This window comes from Chrysochloris asiatica, unplaced genomic scaffold (assembly GCF_000296735.1).
Source record: "Chrysochloris asiatica unplaced genomic scaffold, ChrAsi1.0 scaffold00140, whole genome shotgun sequence".
Classification (NCBI taxonomy): domain Eukaryota; kingdom Metazoa; phylum Chordata; class Mammalia; order Afrosoricida; family Chrysochloridae; genus Chrysochloris; species Chrysochloris asiatica.
The window spans coordinates 3032366-3039103 of NW_006408658.1; positions in this window are offsets into that span (position 1 = coordinate 3032366).

Here is a 6738-nt window from a genome sequence, read left to right on the forward strand (position 1 = left end):
ATTCAACATTCTGTGTAGTTTTGGTCAGGGACATTAAAACCTCTAGAAAATTAGCTAAAAATGCAACTAAGGGCTAAGGGAATAATAATAGATCATAAGCAGAAATTTAACTAGATGTTTTGTATAAAGAAGTTGTTAGTATAAGGAAGTTGTTCCATTTCTTCTTAACTACAAAACTTTTAAGTGCTTTTTTATGCTCTTATTTTTCTTGTTTAATCAATCATGAGAAACAACAGTGTTGTCAGTTACCATAGCAAATAATGTCTTAGGTACATGTTGTGATTAATGAATCTATAGAAAATAATAGGTGAAGGTAGAAATAGGAGTTAAGATTTAGAATTATGCTTTAAGGTTAACCTGACATTTCAGGATGTCAGAAAGATTAATGTATTTTAACAAGATCATTTGCACAATGCTTCAAAAAAATTGATTGTGTATGAGATCATTGTACACTATGAGATTTTAACGGTATATAAGGAGCTGAAAAAATTAAGTAAAATCATCATCATCATCAGAATTTAGCAAAAATCATCGACTCCGTGTGATTTCTTTCTTCAGCCGACTCCACACATCCCTTCGTGAGCCCCCCTAAAAGTTTGTCGGGGCTGGACCCCGGCACAGTTGCTCCTTGGAAACCCTATACAGGGTTGCGATAAGTTGGAATCAACTCGATAGCACTTAATAACAATTCACATATAAGAGTTCCTGGTCTGATACTGTAGGATAAGCACTGGACTGCTAACTTCAAAGTTAGTGGTTGAAACCTATCAACTGCTCCTCAAAAACCCTATATTGTGTTGCTATGGGTTGGAAATGACTCTTCCTTCTTGATGGCACTTAACAACAACATTCACATGTAAAGGTCACTGAGGGGTGCTTTACTACTAACCAAATGTCTGGCAACTCAAATCCACCAAAAAGCACCATGGAAGAAAGTCCTGATGATTTGTTTCCATAAAATTGGTAGCCCTGTAACTCTATGAAGCCATTCTACACTACAGGACATGGGGTTGGCATCAACATGACACCAATGGTTTGGTTTGGTTTTCATTCACATATGAGGAACCAGAGGTGTTAGAATTGTGAAATAGCTTTTGCATTTATTCACTTTGATACTTTTGAAACTCTTGCCACTTTTTAAATGTTTGCGTTGTAATTTTTTTCTGGGTTATAATGAATAGTTAACTGTTGTGGGTAAAGAAAATATTGTATTTGTTATTTTATGTATCACAATTGTATTTTGTCTTGTCTGTCATCCACTCATACCACCTGTTTGTCAGTTTGTTGTACTTGGTGGCTTGCCTATTGCTGTGATACTGGAAACTATACTAGTGGTATTTGAAATATCAGCAGGGCCACCCATGATGGACAGGTTTCAGCAGAACTTCTAGACTATGAAAGACTTGAAAGAAGGACAGGTGGACTACTTCTGAATATTTAGCCACTGAAAACCTATATGAATAACAGCAAAACATTATCAGATGCAGTACCAGAAGATGAGCTCCTACGGTTGCAAGGCACTGAAAATACACTTGGAGAAGTGTTGCTGCCTCAAAGTAGAGTTTACCACGGTGGCACGAATGGAGTAAAGCTTTCGGGACCTCCATTTATTGACTGGAGCATAATTCAAAACAAAGATAAACATTTGCAAACATCCATTAATAATCAGAACACGGAATGTACGAAGTATGCATCTAAGAAAATTGTAAGTGAACAAAAATGAAATGGAATGCATAAAGATAGATATGCTAGTCATTAGTGACCTGAAATGGATTGATAGTGGCCATTTTGAATCTGAAAATCTTGTGGTTTGCTTTGCTGGAAACAAAATTTCAAGAAGAATGGTATAACATGCATCATCAAAAAGAACATTTAAAGATCTATTTTGAAGTACAATGCAGTCTACGATAGGAAAATATTCATGTGCTTCCAACGAAGCCTGGTTAATATCACTATCAATTGAATTTACACACCAACCACTAAAGCAGCGATGATGATTTAGAGATAGAAAACCAAAAGAAAAGAACACGACCAGCATTTCTCAAGCTGAAAACTGAAGAAAAAAATTCAAGCCTTGATTTGAAGTACTAAAGGATTCCATGGGCAAAATAATGAATGAATCAGAAAACATAAAAGAAGATAGAAGGAATACAGAGTCCATTGTACCAAAAAGGAATGGTTGATGTTTAGCTATTGCAAGAGGAAGTATATGATCAGTGTAAAACTGATGATCTTGTCTGTAAACCTTCCATCAATTCACAATAAGAGTTAAAAAAATTATAGGAGCTAGCATATGATCAAGAATTGATAGTACTTAAGGAAGAAGTCCAAGCTGCATTGCAGACATTGGTGGAAAACATGGGTCCGGGGATTAACAGAATACAAACTGAAACCTTTCAACAAAGTGATGCAACACTGGAGGTACTTACTCATATTTTCAAAGAAAATTGGAAGATAGCTCCTTAGCCAACTGATTGGAAGAAATCCATATTTTGTGTGTGGCTTTGTAGGAAAAAGCACTGGACTGCAAAGTCAGTTTGAACCACAAGGTTGACAGTTCAAACTCACCAGTCACTCTTTGGAAACACTATATAGGGTTGCTGTGAGTCAGAAATGACTTAATGGCACTTAACAAGAACACAAAAAGAGAATAACAAATCAAACAGTATCAATAAAATCACATGCAAATAAGATTTTGTTGAAGATAATAAAAAACGGCTCCAACTGTACAATGACGGGACTGCTAGAAATTCAAGCCAAATTCAGGAGATATGCAAAGGGGAATATCACTGCTGACATTAGATGGATCTTGATAGAAAATGTATAATACCAGGAAAATGTTTACTTGAGCTTTATTGACTATGAAAAGGCTTTCCACACTATGGATCTTGACAAACAATGGATATGGCGAGCTGAAATGGATTAATATTGGCCATTTTGAATCTGAAAATCCTGTGGTTTGCTACTCTGGAAACAAAAATTTATGAAGAATGGATATTCTAGAAAACTTAATTGTGCTCCTGAGGAACCTGTACATAGACTGAGAGACAGCTGTTTGAACAAAACAAGCAGATAGTGAATGATTTAAAATCAGGAAAGCTGTGTGTCAGGGTTGTATTCTTTTACCATACTTACTCAATCTGTATGGTGAACAAATAATCCGAGAAGCTGGATTATGTGAGGAAGAACATACCATCAGAATAGAAGGGAGACTCATTAACACTCTGTGATATGCAGATGATAAAATCTTGCTTGCTGAAAGTAAGTGTGATCTTTATATTTAACTGATGAAGATCAAAGATTATAGCCTTCTGTATGAATTGCTCCTTAATGTGAAAAAAACAAAAATCCTCACCACTGGATCAATAAATAACATAATGATAAATGGAGAAAATAATTGAAGTTTTCAAAGACTTCATTTTACTTGGGTCCATAATCAATGATGATGGAAGTCAAGAAATTAAAGGACGTATTCCATTAGACAAATCTGTTACAACAGAACTCTTTAAAGTGTTCAAGAACAAATATATTAGTTTGAGGACTAAGATGAGCTTGACTGAAGCCATGGCATCTTCAATAGCCTCATGTTCATGTGAAAGTTGGCCAATGACTAAGGAAGAATGTAGAGAAATTGATGCATTTGAGTTATATAGTGTTGGAGAAGAATATTTAAAGTACTGTGGAATGTGAGAAGGACAGACAAATTGTGTTAGAAGAAGTGTAGCCACAATGCTCCTTAGAAACCACATGGAAAGAATTTGCGTCTCGTATTTTGGACATGTTATCCTGGGGGACCAGTCCCTGAAGAAGGATCTCATGCTTGGTAAAGTGGAGGGTCAGCAAAAAAGAGGAAAACCCTGAATGAGAGGGATTGGACCAGTGGCAGCAACAATGGGATCCAGCATAACAATTGTGAGGATAATGCAGGACCTGGAAGTGTTTCATTCTGTTGTGCACAGGTTTGTTATGAGGTGGAGCCCGCTCCATGGCATCCAATGACAACAAATCATCCCCTTACTAAAGGGTTGCTATGTCTCAGAACTGACTCCGTGACGCCTGACAACAACATGAATTTCTAACCATTTTACTAAGACAGAAAAATATTCAGAGATGCTAATTCTTGTAAAAAAGAGAAGCTAATATTTGTAAAAAAAAAAAAAAAAAGGAAAACATCACTATTTATAAGCAACATTTTTTCTACCTAAAAAAATCAAAGAGAGAGTTTCAATGGGAACATTTCTAAGCTGGCAAGAATTTAGCAAGTGAATGATTTGGTGTTATTAGATGCCATGGAGTTGGTGCCAACTCATAACAATCCTAAGCACAGCAGAATGAAACACTGGCCTGTCCTGCACCATCTTCACAGTTGTTACACATGAGCCATGATCAGTATAAAATAATTGTGATTGCATAGATCTTCAATTTGTGAAATTTAATGGGATTTCAGATAGAAATCACATTAAGCTCGATTAAAAAAATTATGTGTCTTTGTCAAATGTAATTATATTATCTTGTTTTCAAAAGTTAATACCAATGATTTTCATGTGAATTAAATATTTCATTCTAATCTTCCTATTTTATTATTAATCTGTCACTTTTATTTTCCCTGTACTTTCTCTCAATGTTTCATCTTTCATAATTTATTAACTCCCAGTTCCCTAATCATATCTTCATTTTGCCTAATCAGATACCAATGTTTCTTGAACTTACTTCTTATTTTTGGAATGTTGGATCTAAAATTTATTATTTTAAATACCTTGGCTTATCATTTATTTACTGTGTCTTTGCTAAGAGTCCCTTATGTACCATTGTGAAATGCATGATTTTTCTTTGTTTTGTGAATATTTTATTTATTTAATTTTCTATTTTTCTTTGCAGAATCTTTTGACCTTGAAAGTTCCATCTTCCTGAGTGTGACCACCTTAAAGCTCAGAGCTTATATCTCTCCTTTTTCCAGGTCACAAACCTTAATACTTACAAATGTGAAGAGCCCGAGAGAAGGGACACACTGCATGTAAAGAATCAAACAAGGAAAGTCAATAATGGAAGCCAAAGAAAAGGCAAATAAACAAATTCAGAGACCAGAACAGAATTCCAGGGACGTGAGTCACAATCATCGTCTCACCTCTCAGGAGACAGGTCATGGTTTACTTACTTCAGGAGGTGCTGTGAAAATGCTCTCTGGCCAGTACTGCCTTCTCTGCTTCTACACTCCTAGGCCTGTGTCTAGCTTTCTGTTGTTCAGGGATGGCTTTGCCTGCCTGGCATCCCTGGAGTGTGGACTTAGTATAAATAAGATCACTCAGATGCTCTAATTCTGTTTGCTGCTCTCCAGGTCCTCCCCCATCTACTCTAAGAATTCTCCAAGGTCTAAAGATTTTTACACCACAATTGGGAAAGGACTCCAGTGCTGTTTGGCCTTGTCCCACTAATTCCTGGAAGTACAATCCATCAGCTCTGGTCCCAAGGCAGTCCCACTAGATAGACAGCCTTCCATTCTAGTCTCCTTGGGTTTAATACATCTTTCTCTGCTGATTAACACCTGTCATTATAAGAAGATTCTGCAGTAAACCCAATTCAAAATGTATCTTTCTTGAGTTTGTCCATAACTTAAGATTTCTGGCAACATTCTTTTAGGAGCAGAAGCTATTGTTCTCACTAGTAAGGTATAGTCACCAGTGAATGGTCAATCATTTAAAATGAAAAGGACAACTTTTACCTAAGGACACAGCTGAGAAAGAAAGGAGGGAGATAGAGGATAACTGTTGTTGCATGGAAGTGATTGAAATCATTGACATGAAATTAACTATATGATTTGTTGAATGTAAAATGGATGATCTTGCCTGTAAACTTTCCCTCAATTCACAATAAAAAGTTAAAGAAACCTCTTGTTCTAGTTCCATGTTACTATATATACTAAACATAAAACAGCAATTTTTTTTTTTTTGCTTTCATAGAATCTTTGGGTCAGAAATTAAAAAAGGGTACAGTTGGAATGACTTGCTTCTACTCTACAATATCTGTAGTCTCAGATAAAGATGACGATTCAAACAGTTGAGAATGAAAAATGGCTAGGGTTGAATAATTTGAAAAATTCATCAATCACATGTTTTTTTGCCATGATTCTAAGGCTGGGCTCAGCTGGAAATGTTAACTAGAGCACACGTGCTTTTTTCATGATTTCACGTGAGTTACTTTTCACAGCATGGTAGCTTGATCCTGAGATGCAACACCCTGGAGGAAGCATCAGAGAGCAAACCTTCCAAGACAAATAGGTAGATGCTGTATGAATTTTTCTGACCAATCAATTCTGTCACATTCTATTTGTTATTAGTGAACTTTGAGGTCAGCCCAGATTCAGTCTTTTAAATAGAGAGTAGGTAATGTTACATTGCAAAAGAGATTGTGGGATGGAAGATACTCTTGTGGTCATCCTTGGAAAACACAATGTGTTATGTCCAGTGAGATGTTTGATGGGAAATAAAAGAGACATAAAGAATGCTATGTTGAGTTTGAAATCGGAAATGCTAAAGGTGTTCTTTGGACTGATAAGTAACAACAGCAGACAACAACCTGAGATTATTATATATGACAACATCACCCAGAACTCGATCCTTGTATGTTGTTGTTGTTGTTGTCAGGTGCCATCCAGTCGGAACTGACTCATAGATACCCATGCACAGCAGAACGAAACAATGTCTGATCCTGGGCCAACCCCACCACCGCTGCCACACTTGA